We start from the raw sequence: 19,018 nt of genomic DNA, 5'->3' as shown, positions 1-19,018 counted from the left end.
ACACCATCTTTTTATTGAGCCTAGCAATATTGCCTAAACTTTCGGGGCTTCATTTTTATGTTCATGTGCAAAAATTGGATACGATTTGCCAACGGATAAGTTTGTTGTGGGATTTAAATGAGGTACTCAAAGGAGTTCAGTACAAAGCATTTAGAACATGTTCGTGACATAGTGATTCTTAAAAAATTATTAGCTATTACTCTTTTGCCATTTGCAATGATGTGGACGGAACTAGAGGGGATTAGGCTAAGCAAAGTCAGTCAGAGAAAGATACCATATGATTTCACTCATATGTGGAATTTAAGAAACAAAACAGATGAACATAGGGGAAGTGAAGGAAAAATAAATTAAGATAAAAACAGAGAGGGGAGCAGACCATAAGAGACTCTAAACAACAGAGGACAAACGGAAGGTTCCAGATATTTTTATGCCAATACAGCTTTATGTTATTTCCCCTTTTTAAAACAGATGAGGATTGCTAGAGGGGAGACGGGTGCGGGGATGGGGCAACTGGGCGGTGAGCGTTAAGGAGGGCAGAGGATGTGGTGAGTACTAGGTGTTACATGCAACTGATCAGTCATTAAATTCTGCCCCTGAAACGAACAGTAAAGTATATGTTAACTAAATAGAATTTAAATAAAAATTTAAAAAATAATAAAAACATTAGTTCTTATTCTATCACCGTATTATTTTTGGTATTATTACAGTTATATGTTTTTAACATTTTTGTTATTATTACCTATAGTTGGATATGTTGTTTTTCCACCACTTAACACTTTCAAGATAGCATTTCCTATAACTAAAGTATAATTTATTTAAATGTTCCTCTGTTGCTGAAAATGTATTTCCAGGATTTTAATATATAATATTACTTTGCTGCTTTCCTTCTATATAAGACAAAGGGTAAAGATGGGTTGTGGGGAAGTAAAAGAGAACGGAGGAACCTTCTCCTGAATAAAGCAGCCCACAGTGGGCTTGAGAAGAGAACACAAGGCACTGCCTCCTCCCATGACCCTACACACCTTCTTCTCTACTCATCCTAGTCTCATAATGTATCAACAGAGTCAAAGTGGATATAGTCATTATGGAAGAGGAAGGACTGAAGCATTTAAAGTAGTACAAGAAAACCTTAAAAATAATAAGAATGGACTATAATAATAATCATTCCATCTGGAATAAAAAAGAAATTGCTTAAAAGTAGGGAGTATGTGGTTGTTAGGTTTTTAAAATAGTTCATGAAAAAAAGCTTTCAGAATGTAAGGAGAATGGGGTTTTTACTTTGGATAAGATACTTCATGTCAAAGCTAGAGTATCTTAAGACCCATACACAATACTAGTTTTGGAGATCTTTCAAGAACTCAAAACATTAGACTCCGCGTCCAAGAAGAGCATGCAACCTAGGATGAACGTATTACTTTGAATACATAGACAGAAACAGGGACATCTGTTAATCTTCAGAGCAAGAGGGTAACTTGTAAGCAATTAGTCTTAGGCCTGCTGAGGAGACTGCTTCTGTTTGGGGGAAAGAGCTTCTAATCTTAACTAAGAGGAATTATTAGTAAGGCCACTCCAGACCAGTGGGGAATGGGCCCAGAAATTATATACCACCTCAGAAAAATTGAAGAGAATTTGCTTTAAACTGAAGAAAAAAAACTCAAAGAAGTTATGTATGAAATATAGCAAAATTGCTAAGGCTCTAGTAAAAAGCAAATGGCATATTCTTATGCACATAATCCTAAATTCACATCAGAAGCAAGGTCTAGTGAGAGTTTATTCACTATGCAGATTCTGGAATCCCTTTTTTAGGTTCTCAATTTTTCATTACTATACTCTAAGCCTTGAGGGATCCCATAACCTTTGAGAATGAAATTTAATCCCCCTCTTCTGCACTGGGGTATCATGATGCATAAGCAGTATCTGTAGATCAGTGATTGAATTTTTCAGAATAGAGAAGCCGCAAGATTACTTCTCATCACGACTCATTCTCCCTACAGGAAGTATTTAGCAAGACTGATTAAAAACATTAGAGGATCAATGGGGGCTGCAGGCAGGGCGGCGGGGAGGGTCAGCTTGGGAGGTTTCTGCAGCTCTCTGGCGCTAGCTCTAAGTAGGACATCTGGATATTCACAGAGAGAGACAAGAGACAGACACCACCCCTGCACATTTACGTAGGGTTTACAAGGCTAGATTTACGTGTTTAGGACTACAATGCCACTGGGACAGCGTTCAATCTGAAACAGACCATTTGTAGACTGCCAGGGTGACTCTTCTGTGTGGATCCAAAGCCTTGTGCATTCATTTCTATTATCACCCCGTGTTTTTTGTATTTTTAAAACTTTGTATTTCCCGAGGCTTCAACATCTTCAGACAGGCTGTGAGCACCTGGCCCAGGAAAACAGGTTCACAGGTGGTAAGTCTGGTCCCTGCCACAAGTTTTCGCTTCTTGCCCTCCCGACTATGACCTAGTGACATTCAAACAGACCAATGAAGTCCTAGCAAGCCTCTGATTGTCTACCCACCCGGACCCCCAGTAAAGCACTTCCCATGGGGCCTTGCTCTAGCTTACAGCCCCCCACCCCCCACCATTTGAGCCTGCTTGCTGGGTGTTCCCCCCATGCAGCCCTCAGCCTGGCACACCAGGCCTGCCTTTCTAGGACCTCTCAGTATATCAAGGCCTTAAATTTCAGATGTCTGTGTCTGCAGCAGACAAAATTCCCAATTTAAGTAACATAATTACTCTTTACAATACACCCAGGCACACTTAGTTAAAACTTTTGATATACTTTAGTATCTCTCCTTCTAGAAGAGGCCCATGTATCACAGAGGCTAGCCCCACAGTTCGCAACAGAGCAGACAACAACATTTCCTGAGCTTCCATTAAGCATATAAAAACTCAGGAAAATTTGAATAAATAACCAGAGAGGCAAGAAGCTATCTGTTAGGCTGAGTTAACACCATCTCATTCCTACAAAAGAACACTTCCCTACTTAGCAAAGGTTCAAACAGTCTGTGGCTTTTGAAAAGAGTAACTTATTTCCTATGTTACTTCTGGTAATATTTATTGATCATTACCTTGTGTTAGGTGCTATTCTAAACAATGATATATCAGTAAAGAAGACAGAAACCTCTGCCTTCATGGCACCGACATTCAAATGGAGGATAAGACACAACTGATAGAGATACAAATAAGCCTATTAGTTGGGAGGGGAACTGCTGTTAAGTGCTAAAATTGGGAGAATAACAGAGCAGGAGAGGAGAGGGAATGAGCTTCCACTTTCAGGAGCTAGAGCAGACTAGGCTGCACAAAGACCCAGAAGAGATGAGGGCCTTGGCCATGTTTACGGTACAGGGGCAGGATTCTTCAGATAGCAGGTTATGTTAAGGCCCTGAAGCACTGACAGAGCCCCAGGCATTTTCAAAGAGTATCAGGAAGCAATCTGCTAAAATTAAATGAGAAATTAGAAGAAGATATCAGAGAAAAATGTAAGTATTAGATTCGTAGAGACTTGTTAAGCCACTGTAAAGTCTCTTTCATTGGCATTAAGTGGGGAGCCATTCTGAGCAGAGGAAGACATGATCCATGTATTTTCAAAATCAGTATGTTCCAGAATTTCTCCACTTCTCAATAACCACAACCTCATGACAACCATGGCTCAAGCCACCAAAATCACCAGGGGGTAGAAGCCACCATTATATCACACCTGAAGCGCCACATAACACAGGTCCAGTAAGTATTTTTTTGAATAGGGGCGCCTGGGTGGCTCAGTGGGTTGAAGCCTCTGCCTTCCGCTCAGGTCATGATCCCAGGGTCCTGGGATCGAGTCCTGCATCGGGCTCTGCTCAGCGGGGAGCCTGCCTCCCTTCCTCTCTCTCTGCCTGCCTCTCTGCCTAATTGTGATCTCTGTGTGTCCAAAAAAAAAAAAAATCTTAAAAAAAAAAACCAACCAAACAAAGGAACTATATATAAAACCCCTAGAAGAAAACGTAGGGGAAAAGACCCTTGACATTGGTCTTATCAACCCTTTTTTAGAAATGCCACTAAAAGCACAGGGAACAAAAGCAAATATTAAAAAGTAGGACTGGACTGCATCAAACTAAAAAGCTTCTACACAGCAAAATAAACAATCAACAAGAGGAAAAGGCAGTTTTTCTTATAGAAGAAAATATTTGCAAATCATCTATCTGAGAAATTAATATCCAAAATGTATAAGGAACTCATATAATTCAAAAGCAAAAACCCATCAACCTGATTTAAAAAAGGGCAGAGGAGCTTACTAGGCACTCTGTAAAGATGCACAAACGGCCAACAGGTATATGAAAAGATGCCAAACATCACTAATCATCAGAGAAATGTAAACTAGTTCTATATTCAAAAATCAAGATCAGAATGAAATCAGGATCTTGAAGGGGGTATCTGCAGTTCCAAGTTCAGTGCAACATTATTCACAACAGCCAAGATCAAGAAACAACTAAGTATCTCTCAGTAGATGAATGAAGATCACACACACACACACACACACACACGAAACGGAGTGTTATCAGCCATAAGAAAAAAGGAAAACCTACAGTAAGCACTACACAGATGGACCATGAAAGCATTATGCTAAATGAAGTAAGTCAGACAAAGACAGACAAATACCGTATAATCTCTTTCATATGTGTAATCTAAAGAAAGCCAAACTTTCAGAAACAGAGAGTAGAATGATGGTTGCCAGAGGCTGGTGGTGGGGAAAAGAAAAATGCTGGTCACAGAGTACAAACCCCCAGTGATCAGATGAGTAAGTCCTGGGATCTACTGTACAGCATCGTGACCGAAGTTACTAATACTGTATTAAACACTTGAAAGCTGTTAAGACAGTAAATCTTAAATGTTCTCACCATCCCAAAATATCAAAACAAAACAAAAGGTAACTGTGTGAGGTGATGGTGGTGTTTGCTAGCTCTATGATAATCATTTTGCAATATATTTGTGTATCAAATCATCATGTTGAATGCCTTAAATTTATACAAAGTTATATATCAGTTTTATTTCAATAAAGCTGGTAAAAATAAAGACATATTTAACATTTTTTTCACACTTGGTCTCCAAAATCATCAATGTTCTTTACACTAACAGCACTTCTCAATTTGAATCAGCTACATTTTAAGAACTCAAGTGACAAATGGCTAGTTTTGGACAGCACAAATCTAAAAACAGCAAAAAGCAGTGAAGACACATACCTCTAACTTCCAAAGCCCATTCTAGAAAAAGTAGTGGGAGACAAGATGGGATTGGGAGGGAGACAAACCATAAGTGACTCTTAATCTTACAAAACAAACTGAGGGTTGCTGGGGGGAGGGGGGTTAGGAGAAGGGGGGGGTGGGGTTATGGACATTGGGGAGGGTATGTGCTTTGGTGAGTGCTGATTCACAGACCTGTACCCCTGGGGATAAAAATACATGTTTATAAAAAATTAAAAATTTAAAAAAAATGGTTAAAAAAAAAAAGTAGTGGGAGAAACAAAACAAAAGAACAGCACCACTACGCCTGCAAAGAATTGCCATCCTCAGGGAAAAGCCCAGTTTATGGCTGGAGTTAGACATAAAGACACTGAACGTATATATACAGGAGATATTAGTGAGAATGAACCATGAATTTCAGAGGGTACCAACAGGGAGGGCATACATGGTCTAGGGCAAGTCATTTATTTTTGAATATGCCTACTATTCTCTCAAGAATGGAAGCCAGTCTCAGAGGCTAACAAGTTTTCTACTGGTTGTGATGTACCAAGGACTCAGTATTTATACTCTAAAGAAGTGTTATTATAATCTTATTAGCCCCATGGCTAATACAATATTTAATATTTAAATATAATACAAGAAAATATAATGCAATATTTTAAATATTCTATTATATTCCATTTGTGTACATATACACACAAGTGACCAACACATGCCTATTAGGCCATATTCTGTAATACATAAAATGTAAAATATCAACCTCTAACTGGTTTCTGTTTATTTCCTCCACTCAAGTCAGGGTATTTTCATGGACTTTATTTGCAAGCAAGGGAGAGTGTTGTGAGAATAGGGTTGCCTTTCATAGGCAATTCTATGTGGCAAAAGGCACCCTGAAACGCTGGATTAATAGATTAGAGATCTGACGATAGTATGATACAGTCTTTCAAAAGCCGGGGAACCACATACAAGTTACTAACCTCACTGTGACTTAGGCAGCTCATCCATAAAGGTAAAGAACAGACCAGATTCATTAACATATTTTTAAAGATTCCTTTCACTTCCAACAGTCCACATGAGGCTCTCTGGTTTCCACTGTAACAGGTTAAATAAAAACCGTGTCTATTTTGTTTAGAAAAATAAATGAAAACCTTAACTTTGCATAATTTGCCTTAATAGAATCATGACAAGACTGGTTGAGGGATATATAACACTAAAAGGAGAAGCAATTTCATTTTTCTATTATAGCAGTAAAAACCTTTCAGTAAACAAAGGATATGCTTTTCTCCATTTGTCCTCAAAAAGACTTAGATACAGCATGCACGAAGTCTACAGCAGAGACAGTGGCTGTCAGCAGATTTTAATTACATTTACTTTCCATAAATTGAATTCCAGAGTTGCATAAATGGACAATTTCTTTATAGCTCTCCCTGATAAATAGGGTGACCATACAATTTACCATACAAACTGAGTGAGACACTTCTGAAAGTAAAAAAGGGACATTATATATAATTATACCAAGAATACAAGCATAAACCAAGACTATGCTATTTAAACCAAGACATATGTTTACCCTACTGTTTGAGAATTATAACTAACATCAGCCTACTCAACTTAACAAAAGTAAACACTAGGGGCTCAAAAATTTAGATGTTATTCTTATGCTTCCCTTAACTCAAAGATCTGTACTGTATTATTGTAAGGCTTGAATAGCATGAGATTCTTTGGTTCAATTGTTTGATGCTCTTATTTAAAGATGGAAAAGCCAACACAGGCCAGGAACGAAAACGCTGGATCAAGATAGAGCAAAAACAATAAACTGGCTAAAAAATCAACAATGTCAAAATGTTTTAAGAAGCCTATAAAGGAATTCCAGTGATTGATATAAAGTACAATGAGCCACCAGGGAAATTAAAGACCACAGATTTCATGGTATCAGAAGAGAACTGTACTCACAAACACAGAATATACCTGGCTGAATGGCAGCTTGTGAAAATAAGACTAGAGGGATCCCATTTAAATTTCAACCAGGCTGAGTCACAGTTTAATGTAAGCTCCTTTGGGTGAGAAAGAAAAAAATGCCTCTTGCAATGGCAAGATAATGAGTCTTTCATTCACAGATGAGAAATCTAAGAAAATTAAGGTTAAGAGTGTGGTTAGTTTAAGCATTTTCAAAGGATGCCTACTTCCACTTTCTAAAAAAAGTGAATTTGTTTGAACGGAGTATTTTTTCCCAACTTTGTCAAAGTGTATATATGTCATTAAGAAATGTCATTAATGTGTTTATACAAAACTTGTTTTTGAATGTGTTAGAGAAAAGTTTAAAAAAAAAAAGAGGAGGAAGGGACCTATTTATATCATTGGAAAGTGATCTATGTAGCCAAGCGTGTCTGCATTTCACAGAAAAACTACAAAGGCCCTGATACGGATCTGTACTAAGACTCCTGACTGCTATCAACCATAATCCCTGGTAAAAGTTCTATCATAAAAGCCCAGACAGCTCACTCTCTTGCTGATTATGGGGAACTTACTATGCCCTGTGCCTCTCTGGAGAGCTCAGCGGAGGGGACCCCAACCTCCTTGTGCAGATTGGAAGGATCTCTTGGGGGCAGAGGTCCTTGACACACCAGCGCCAAGTCAGCAAAGGAGGCAGCCAGGAGAACTGACCTGTCCCAGTAGGTTGTGTGTGTGTGTGTGTGGGGGGGGGGGTCCCTCCCTACTGGTGCATCCTCTGCTAGCTCACATGTACTTTCAGTATTGTCTACCCTTTGACATCTCAAACCAATGAGTTCTACCTTTCCCTCTAAATAATCAGAATGAAACCCTCTTCTCACTCTTAATCTGGCTTGCCCTAGGAGAGTGGACCCTGGAGAAGGTTCGCTCCCAAAGGGCTTCTCATGGGTCCCATCAGACTTCAACTACAGCATTACTGACAACATATCAGGATAATCTGCTTAACAAAGCATCTACCCCAGAGACCACACATTCTTAGAGTCAGAAACTGTCTCATTCAGTGTGCATTTTTTTTAATACTCATGCATTTTTCAATACACAATACTTAGCAGAATACCTGGATCCACATAAAGGACTTTTGTCAGCTGAATGGTGAGCTAAACAGTTACAGTTTTTACCCTGTAACTCTTTGGCAAACAAGACCAAATCATCGTCAAGTGTAGACTTTGTCTATTTTATGGTTCCTATTCTCTCTATGGTTCCTATTTCTCAAACTCTTGATAGGGAAAATGACTAAAGAATTATTCTTCAAAGCATCCTGTAGTGGGCTCTTTTATTTGTGTCATTGTAATTTCTGTCCTTTAATTCAGCTTGCATACAACCATTATGCTGTTTCTCAAAATTATCTTATGGCTTTCCATTCAATATTCTTTAGTGGATTACCATCACATGTAGATCAAAATTCAACTTCCTTGTCTAGAGATGAAGGATTCTCCATATGTGAACCACAAACTAACAATGACAACTGCCACAAAGTTTTCATCCTTAGGGCTCCTCCTACACACACTGTTTGAATTTTTCTTTGTTGACTCTCAGACTTGCCATTAAGAATGCCTAAAGCACTTTAATGTCAGGTACCCTGGTCAAGAGCAAGTAAAGGGCAGTGAGTAAGAGCTCATTCCCATAATAATGCGAGGCCTTGAACAAAGCTTTGAATTATTTTAGTTAAAACATTTCAAGTCTGATTTTACTAGCATTTCTATCTTTCCTCACAGATCTGTCCTGAGTACTAATATATCCTTGATTAACTGGACTATATAGGTTCAAGCCATATCAATGAGATCCCTGGGGATGAGACATCTTTTCCATACTGAGATATACACAAAAATGTGGAAATGGCTTATTTTTCCTTCCCAAGTAAATACACCAAATTAGCAAGAGCTAATTTTCATGTGTTCACATTTCTCTATATCAGGAAGTGAGTTCCAAGGAGAGTTGGATAGAATAAATAAACACACTAATGGATTTTTTTTTACATGATTTTATTCTATTAGCTCTGCTGAAAATTAAACTCTTTGAGGAGTCAGGAATATATTTATGAGGAAGTAAAATTACATAAAGTCACAGTTTGTATAAATAAGCACATGGATATTATAAATCTACTGGAGGTAACTACAGTCTCTAACCCTCTTGCATTATCAGGATACGAAGATATTTCTAGGGAAATGTATTCAACAAAGGTATTCCTTTTGAATTACTGGGGTCCTGAGAAATGGAAAAATCTTCTACTTGTGCTTTGGAACAGCCAGACTACCTTACATGGCATCTTCAACACAGCTGGTATTTAGTGTAAAATTAAAAATCAAAAGAACATTTATATCATATTCAGAAACAATCAGCTATTTGGAAGTAGAGTTTGAAAGGCTATTACAATTTGCATTATATAAGCTTTGTCCTCAGAAGCTAAATGATTGCTCAGTAGAGAATGAAAAAATTCCATTCTGCATTCTTGAACGTCCTGTTCAACACAGACCAGATACTTCTCACTCAAAGAACTCTCTAACATACATGTTTCCCTCTGGAAGCTGAGAATTTGAAAAAGCACTAAGCAGTCATTCTTCTCATTCTGTGGAAACTGGGACACGAACCTGTACCTACTTTCTTTAGTCGTTTTCACCTACTGAGCGAGGTGAGAAGAGAGATAATTGTCTAAACTGTTCTGCGAACAGACTGACTTCAGTACAAACTGCTTTGTTCCCGGATGATGAGTATTTCTGCACTGGCAGATCATTTTTTTTTTTTAAAAGATTTTATTTATTTATTTGACAGACAGAGATCTGTCAAGTAGGCAGAGAGGCAGGCAGAGAGAGAGGAGGAAGCAGGAGCCCTGCTGAGCAGAGAGCCTGATGGGGGGCGATCCCAGAACCCCAGGATCATGACCTGAGCCAAAATCAGCGGCTTTAACCCACTGAGCCACCCAGGCGCCCCTGGCAGATCATTTCTTTCTTTCTTTTTTTTTTCTTTTTAAAGATTTTATCTACTTATTTGACAGACAGAGATCACACGTAGGCAAAGAGGCGGGCAGAGAGAGAGAGGAGGAAGCAGGCTCCCCGCTGAGCAGAGAGCCCGATGCGGGGCTCGATCCCAGGACCCTGAGATCATGACCTGAGCCGAAGGCAGCGGCTTAACCCACTGAGCCACCCAGGCGCCCCAGGCAGATCATTTCTTAATAGCAATTATCCTCTCCTGCACCACTGGGATTCGTTTTTACACAACAATATTTCTTGCTTTGCTTCAACCATAAAAGAAGTCTTTGCTGAATATTCTTGTCCAAAGTGATAAATGAAACTCTTGGTTTCCATGTATAGATGGATTGGAGTTAGGTATCTGCAGTACTTTGAGTGCATTATTGTCCCAAAGTTTGGTGGTGTAAAACTCTCCTCATTTTTTATTGACCAGTTTACAACAGGCGGCTATCAGACTTGCTGTCGTGCAATCCTTAGGTTTTGCAATCTGGAGCTATATAAATAGTTTATGTTAATTATCCCCTTTCCACCTTCTGGGAGAATGGAGAACATTTTGATTGCAAATTCTGCACTTGGTCATTAACACTCTGGTTTCTAGATATGCATTCGACCATTTTATAATGCCAAATGAGAATGTTAAAACTGTTACTGCAGTGACATTAATTACTTAAAGCTTATTTTTTGCAATGTGAGTAAGTGCGCTTAACCTAATACATGTGCACAAAATAGCTGATCACCTCATCATCCTCCAGGTCACCTTAATGTTTTATATGCGATGCTATTATTTATTATTTTGTAAAATGTATTTCATATTCAAGAGCATCATAGTAAACTAAGTGTAATTTGGGATAAAACATTTGTTCAATAATAATTTCCTCTTTCTGAAATACTTTATTTATGTGAATGCTTCAAAAAATCAGACTACTTAGGGTCTATTTTATAAGCATCTAAAATATCCAGTAGAAATAGATGAGGAGACAGAATTAAAATGTAATCAGTGTACTTTGAATTCAGATACTATTTCCTAACATGTTCCAAAATTCTCGACCCAGTTGTTCATACTGGAAATTACATAAATACACATATATGTGGAAGAGGAAAGGAGCTAAAATCACCTGACTTCTACCCTGGGCATCTGGATTTTAGTATGCCACGTGCCATCATGGAACCAGCTCATGGACCATGGAATGCTAAGCAGAACTGCTCTGGGAGAGCAGACGGTCAGGGAAAATAGAATGACATTTTCTACCTCTGGCCACTAAGAGAGGAGAAGAATGGGAAGAGATACTACTCAACTTCCATCTTCGCCTCTGATTGAAATGGGACACCTGGGATACTTGTGCTCATCACCTACCACAAACAAGAATGTACTGCTATGTATACATTTCTCTTCTCCTAGTCACTTAATTAACTACCCCTGAAAATATACTGATCTGGTATGTACATCCCCGTGATAAGCAGTAACATCCTTTTAGTTCTTCAGTCATGACTTAAACTATATGCAAATCATTTTTTACAAGTATAGTTATTTTGGGGGCACATGGGTGGCTCAGTCAGTTAAGCAGCTGCCTTCGGCTCAGGTCATGATCCCAGCGTCCTGGGATCGAGCCCCGCATCAGGCTTCCTGCTCGTTGGGGAGCTTGCTTCTCCCTCTCCCTCTGTCTGCTGCTCTGCCTACTTGTGATCTATCTCTCTCACTATCAAATAAATAAATAATATCTTTTAAAAAAATACAAATAGTTTTTAAAATTATTTTACTATTTACTATTTTACTATTTTATTTACTATTTTTACGACTGTGGACAATCACAGTCATAGATGTAGGTATGACCACGTATGTCTCACTAAGGGATTTGCAGAATAAGGAGAAATTTTTCAATCCACTATGCAATTTCAGGATATTCCATTGTATGTGTGTTTTTCTTACGGAAGTCCTCAAGAGTTTCCTTCTCCTGTCTGCAGTTTCTGCATTTTCGCAATGCAGTAATTCAAAATAAAACAGTCATTTTCGTGGAAGGTCAGCATGTCTTCTGCAGAGGAGCATCATACCAAGCATATCTGCAATTCTCTGCATTAATAAGAGATTTTATCTGGCAAGTGAGTCATCCAACAGAGATTCCTGGTAAGCAGATAAACTTAACCCTTGTCCCGGGGCCTATAAAAGCTCACTGCTCCTCTGGCAGGGATGGATTAGGATGCCACAGCCGCTGAGGCAGTAAGCTTTTTATATCCGTAGCAACAGCTCCCGAGTCACTTCAAAGCACTGGGTATATCTATTTTCTCTTGTTACACAGCACTATAAAAAAGATTGCTGGTCTCTAAGAAGAAGGAAAAACAGAGATGTGAATTTCTCTTTTGAAGGCTTCTCCAAAATGATGTAGGAAACAGCCTGCTGCTTCACTCAATGTCCAGAACACTTTCCTTCTCTTTCCTTCCTTCCTTGTCTGATACTTCACTTGCACAGCATTTGTTCCAGAACCTGAATATGTAAGTAGTTACTCGGGCACTTGACAAGAAAACAATGCTGGTTACATACTTAAAAAGAAGAGGTGTTTTGTGAAGACATAGTCAAATATAGCTGAATATGTCTACATGCACACTTTCTAAAAATTCATAAAAATTATTAATTTAAGTTTACAGCATTGCTTTGAGGTGGAGTTAATTTAAGTTTACAACATTGCTTTGAGGTGGAGAGGCAGAGGCCAGAAGGTAGAGAAAGCTGGCCGCTAAGTCCTGCAAGACCTCAGCTATCCAGCAGATGTTGGAAGTGAATGGCACTGCTTTCAGTATTATTTCAAAGAAGTTGGCAAGATTTATTCTTGTCAAGCTCACAATGTTACTGGCTTATGAGACAAGCTCTACGTGTTTTCATTTTTTAGCTCTCAACTTTTGCAAGTAACTTAGAAAAAGCAGCAAGATCTAGAAGATACCAATTAACAAAATGTAAAGAAGGCATTACATACACCATTTTTAATTACTCACCACACATATGTCCTCCCCTACCCTTACAGTGAAGAGAAAAGGGCACCTGGGTGGGTCAGTGGGTTAAAGCCTCTGCCTTCAGCTCAGGTCATGATCTCCGGGTCCTAGAGGTGAGCCCCGAATCAGGCTCTCTGCTCAGCAGGGAGCCTGCTCCCCCCACCCCCTGCCTGCCTCTCTGCCTACTTGTGATCTCTGTCTATCAAATAAATAAATAAAATTTTTTTTAAAATGAAGAGAAAAACAAAGTATAAATGACTGAATAATAGCTCCATGTACTGCCAAATCCCCCCAATTTTCAATTATAATGGAACAAGAGCTGGAGCAGTAGAATAAGCCTCATTAAAGTAGATTGCTTAATATAATTTACCAACATTTGATAACAAGGATTTGCTTAAAGAGGATTCTTCCATATCCATGCACATTCACTCATTCGGTAAATATCTGTGAGTGCCCACCGTGTGCCAGGTGTTGTCGTAGGTCCTGGGAATGTTGCAGAGAAGGAACATGTACAATTACCTGTCCACATGATATTTATGTTTCTGTGAATGGAGATGTAACAGAAACAAACTTCCTAAATGGCAGATGGTGACAGTTGTGATGGAGAAGGCCCCGCAGACAAGGGGATGAGGACTGCTGAGTCGAGCAATGGGAGAGGAGGCAGGGTGAGGGGCCTTATTCAAAAAGGGAGGTCATGGAAGGCCTCATGGATTTGAGCCGCGATTTCCTTTGAAAAACAATTATATTATCCCATTTTCTCCAATGAAAAGTTAAAGGTAAAACAGAGAAGAGTTCTATATAAACAATTTACTAAAAAAAAGTTGACTCTTTTCTGCAGAGGCATGCTACAACATTTACTGTAGTCTGAGTTATTCTGTGGTTATATGTGCATCTGTGTCCTCTATTAAACTGGAGGGTCGGGGCCATGAGCTCAGTCACCTAACCAAATATAACGACTGTCTCAAACGTCACTGTGCAAACGTTTGTTAAAGCAATTGGGAGAAGATCCTCAGTAGCTTTGACAGTATGTCTGAAGGGAGGAAGTCTGCTGTTGCAACTCTAGACTCTAAATACACCCCTCCGTGAGTGTAAGGCCCACAGTGGCTATCACAGGATTAGGGAAGTCAGAGCATGTCCCATTTTCTTGCTGCGCCAAAGGCAAGGTGCAAACAACAGTAAGCTAGGTTTTGCAACTCACCTCCCTACTGGATTGCATTACTAAGCACACAAATATCATTCTCACCAGTTCCCTGGGAATAAGGAAAGTTGAAGGCATCCCCTGAGAAACATTTCACTATGTAAGGAGTCCTCCATTCATTTCAAGTGAAATCAGAATATGTCCAAAACAATAGTATGGGGTGTCCATGAACCTGGGATATAAACTTTAACTCATTTTAAATAAACACTGTCTAGGGGCACCTGTGTGGCTCATTGGGTTAAGCCTCTGCCTATAGCTCAGGTCATAATCTCAGGGTCCTGGGATCGAGCCCCATGTCCAGCTCTCTGCTCAGCGGGGAGCCTACCTCCAGCTCTCCCTCTGCCTGCCTCTTTGAATACTTCTGATCTCTCTCTCTCTCTGTCAAATAAATAAATAAAATCTGAAAAAAAAGTAAAAATACACATTTTTAAAAAATAAATAAAAATAAAACACTGTCTAATTCTAAAGCCATAATTCTCTATGAAATTTATTATAAAATCAAAAAAGTAAATATATTTATATTGTATTTTGTGAAATACATAAAATTTAATCTTATAAAATAAATATAATTAACATAATTACATATAAATTATATATCTTCTATAATTAACAAAATATGATATAAATATGAGTACATTATATAAAATATGTTACAGATTACAAGACTTAAAATATACAACAATATATGACTATTAATACTATAGCTGTTATATTTTTATTAAGGATTTTATGGAAGGCAATGAAGTGCTTTGCCTCATAACCTGCTGGTATAATTAGATTCTTATTCTGATTTTGCAGAAAGACCACTCTCTTACACCATACACAAAAATAAATTCAAGACAGATGAAAGACCTAAATGTGACCCATGAAGCCATCAAAATCCTAGAGAACACAGGCAGCAACCTCTTTTGGCCTCAGCCATACCGACTTCTTACTAGACATACGGTGGGACATAAGTAAAACAAAAGCAAAAATGAACTATTGGGACTTCATCTAGATAAAAAGCTTCAACACAGTGAAGAAAATAATCAACAAAACTAAAAGGCAACCTACAGAATGGAAGAAGATATTTGCAAATGACATATGTGATAAAGGGTTAGTATCTATGAAGAACTTAAACTCAACACCCAAAAAACCAGTAATCCAGTTAAGAAATGGGCAAAAGACATGAATATACATTCTTCCTAAGAAGACATACAAATGGCTAAGAGACACATGAAAAGATGCTCAATATCACTCGTTGTCAGGGAAATATAAATCAAAGCTACAATGAGATACCATCTTATGCCTGTCAGAATGGCTAAAATTAATAAGTCAGGAAACAACAGATGTTGGCGAGGATGTGGAGAAAAGGGAACCCTCTTAGACTGTTGGTGGGAATGCAAGCTGCTGCAGCCCCTTTGGAAATACAATATGGAGGTTCCTCAAAAAGTTAAAAATAGAATTACCTTATGATCCAGCAATTGTGCTATTAGGTATTTGCCCAAAGGATACAAAACAGATTCAAAGGGGCACATGCACCCCAATGTTCCTAATGTCTACAGCAACATTATCAACAATAGTGAACTACGGAGAAAGCCCAAATGTCTATTAGCTGATGAATGGGAAAAGATGTGTGTGTGTGTGTGTGTGTGTGTGTGTGTGTGTGTGTGTGTGTATAATACAATGGAATTTTACTCAGCCATCAAAGAATAAAATTTTGCAATTCGCAACATGGGTGGAGCTATAGTGTATTATGCTAAGTGAAATAAGTCAGTCTGAGAAAGACAAATACCATATGATTTCACTCATATGTAGAATTTAAGAAACAAAATAGATGAATATAGGGGAAGGAAGTTAAAAAAAAAAGAGAGAGGAGGAGGCAAACCATTAAAAACTTTTTAACTATAGGAAACAAACTGAGGATTGCTGGAGGGGAGGTGGCCTTGGTGGGAGGGGCGTTAAATAGATGATGGGCATTAAGGAGGGGATTTGGTATGATGGACACTGGGAGTTATATTTAAGTGATGGATCATTAAATTTTATACCTGAAACTAATATTATATGTTAACTAACTAGAATTTAAAGAAAAACTTGAACAAAAAAACCACAATGCACTGGAAACAACTCTTTTAATAATAAACATATTTATTATCACAATTGGTAGGCACAACTGGAATGATAAGTCATCTAAATACATGCTGCAGGAAAATTAATAGGATATCAAGAATGCTAATAAGAAGATCCCTGCAGGGCGCCTGGGTGGCTCAGTCAGTTAGGCAGCTGCCTTCAGCTCAGGTCATGATCCCAGGATCCTGGGATCTAGCCCCACATCGGGCTCCCTGCTCCACGGGAAGTCTGCTTCTCTCTCTCTCCCACTCCCCCTACTTCTGTTCTCTCTCTAGTTGTATCTCTCTCTGTGTCAAATAAATAAATAAAATCTTTAAAAAAATTTTTTTTCTAAAAAAAGAAAATAGGACTCTGTGAGAAGGATGCAGAATTTTCTTTTAGATACTGAAATGAAGTTCTGGCTTTCCAGTCAGAAGTCACAAATAAGCTTGGAGTTCTGGATGACTGTATAAATGAGCAAGTTAACAGCACAGAAGTGGGAGAGAATATCCCTCTAGGAAGAGTCAGGTGAAAACGAAGGCGGTGATGGAGACCAAGGTAAACAGGACAGGAACGAGCAGGGTTCCTCCTTCTGGAGCCAACCCTGAGAAAATTCTATCGAATGCTAGTTATCTTTGATTAAATCCTACCCTTCTTTGATGTCCTGGGAAACTGGGCAGTTCGAGGACCTGGGCTGTTATCACAGTTTAAAGATCATCAAGTTTCCAGCTAAGATTTTCAAGCAGACATAGTTTTCACATGAAACAGCTGCCAAAATATGCAACAGAGACTCACAAGTTGAGACTTTTTGAGGAAACACTTTAAAGGTCAAAGAGTTCATAGAAAGGTATTTGGATTTGCCTAAGTGCTAAGAAGTACTTGCGTTTTTGTTCTGTAGGACTGAGTCTTCTCACAAGATCACACCACCTGATTGTCAGAGTATACTGGAAACAGGGAGCATCTTTTTTGTTCTTCTTCAAGTAAGCCTCTTATTTTGGAATAATTCCAGGCTTAGTGAAAAGTCACCAAGATAGTACAGGGATTACACCCTTCACCCAGGCTCGGCCAGCACTAACATTTTCTGTAACCACGTATTCCACCCAAGACTGACACCAACATACTGTCAGGATTTCTTCTCCCTCCTGTGGTTCTTGGTCATGCCACTTCAAAGAATGAAGAGGGAGACCAGGCGGAGTGGTGGGTAGCAGAGCAAGGTTTACTGAATGACAAGGAAGAAACGGTACAAAGCTCCCAAAGAGGGAGGGAACCCAAGAGGGTTGCCACAGGAGTTTCTAAATCTAGGAGGTTTTATGGGCTTGTTATCGGGCTTTTCTAATCTGATTAACCCTCCCTGTGCCTGTCATCCAATCAGGCTTTTGCCATGGAGGACTCCTTCCAGGATGGTGTAAAATCCTTTTAAGGGTGGATTCCCCTTAGCACTGGGGCGCCTTGTCCCTGACTACCTAACTTCCAACTAACCTTCTCGGATACTATCAGTAACTAAACTCTAGGCTTTGTTCCCGTTCTGCCAGTTTTCCGCTAATGCCCTGTTCCAGTTCATGGACAAATCAGAACACCCTCAGCATTTAGTTTCATGTCTCTTTCATCTCCTCTGGTCTGTGACAGTTTTTTGATCTCTTCTTATCTGTCATGACCCTGAAAACACTGGTCAGGTATTCGGGAGAATATTCAATTTGACTTTCTCTGATTTCTTTTCAAAGATGAAACTGGGATTATGGGTTTTAGGGAAGAGCTTCCAAGTGCCCTTAGCACCCTTGCTGTGATCAAGAGGGGCATGTGTTATCATCAGGAATTTTCGCTGACATTGTTTGATTACCTGATTAAGGTGGTATCTGCCAAGTCTCTCTCCTGTGAAGCTAGCTGTCATCCCTTTCCAGAATACACACTGACACACACAACAGATGTATTAAATTCTACTTTAGAGGAGACTGGAAGCTTGCCGAACACACGGGTCCATCAGAGAAGACGGTACTGAAGACCCCAGAGACCCTTGGAAGACATTTCTCAGAGCACTATCATGGTTCCTCCCACAACCCTATGAATCAGAGCTCATTACAGTGATATGAGTAATTATTCCAATCAGATACAGTCTTAATTGTCCTCTGCAAGTGAGAAGCAACAGATATTTAGTATGGACATACAACAAAGCCATTAGTCCATTACAAAACAGTAATATTGATAATTTGTGGACATAAATCAATATTCTAAAACTCATAGCATTTGCAGATGTCTAAACATAATTTATCTGAGACATACCATGTAGGAATTAAATAGAAAGACTATCTAATATTCTCACCTAATCTCAATAGTCAAGAACTCCAATTCAGACATAATGCATAGAAACTATTCTAATACATACAAGTCACTATCCAATCCAATAACTGCTCAGGCTATTGAAATAATTTTTAAAAACTTAATATGTAATAATCCCATAGTCTTTATATAGTATTTAATTGTAATTATTGATATTTGTATGTATAAAATTTAGGCATTTGCTCTTATTCATATAGTACTGTTTCAGCAGCCTACCTTATTT

The 19,018-nt window shown here is 38.8% G+C and overlaps 1 protein-coding gene across 1 annotated transcript in view; it reads right to left on the bottom strand.

Moving 5' to 3' along the window:
* The window catches only part of TPK1 (thiamin pyrophosphokinase 1), a 335,002-nt gene that overhangs the window by 127,727 nt on the left and 188,257 nt on the right, over positions 1 to 19,018 (bottom strand). The window lies entirely within an intron of this gene.

The sequence above is a fragment of the Mustela nigripes genome, chromosome 4, assembly GCF_022355385.1.
Source record: "Mustela nigripes isolate SB6536 chromosome 4, MUSNIG.SB6536, whole genome shotgun sequence".
NCBI classification, from domain to species: domain Eukaryota; kingdom Metazoa; phylum Chordata; class Mammalia; order Carnivora; family Mustelidae; genus Mustela; species Mustela nigripes.
This window is presented reverse-complemented; position numbering and strand designations above follow the sequence as displayed.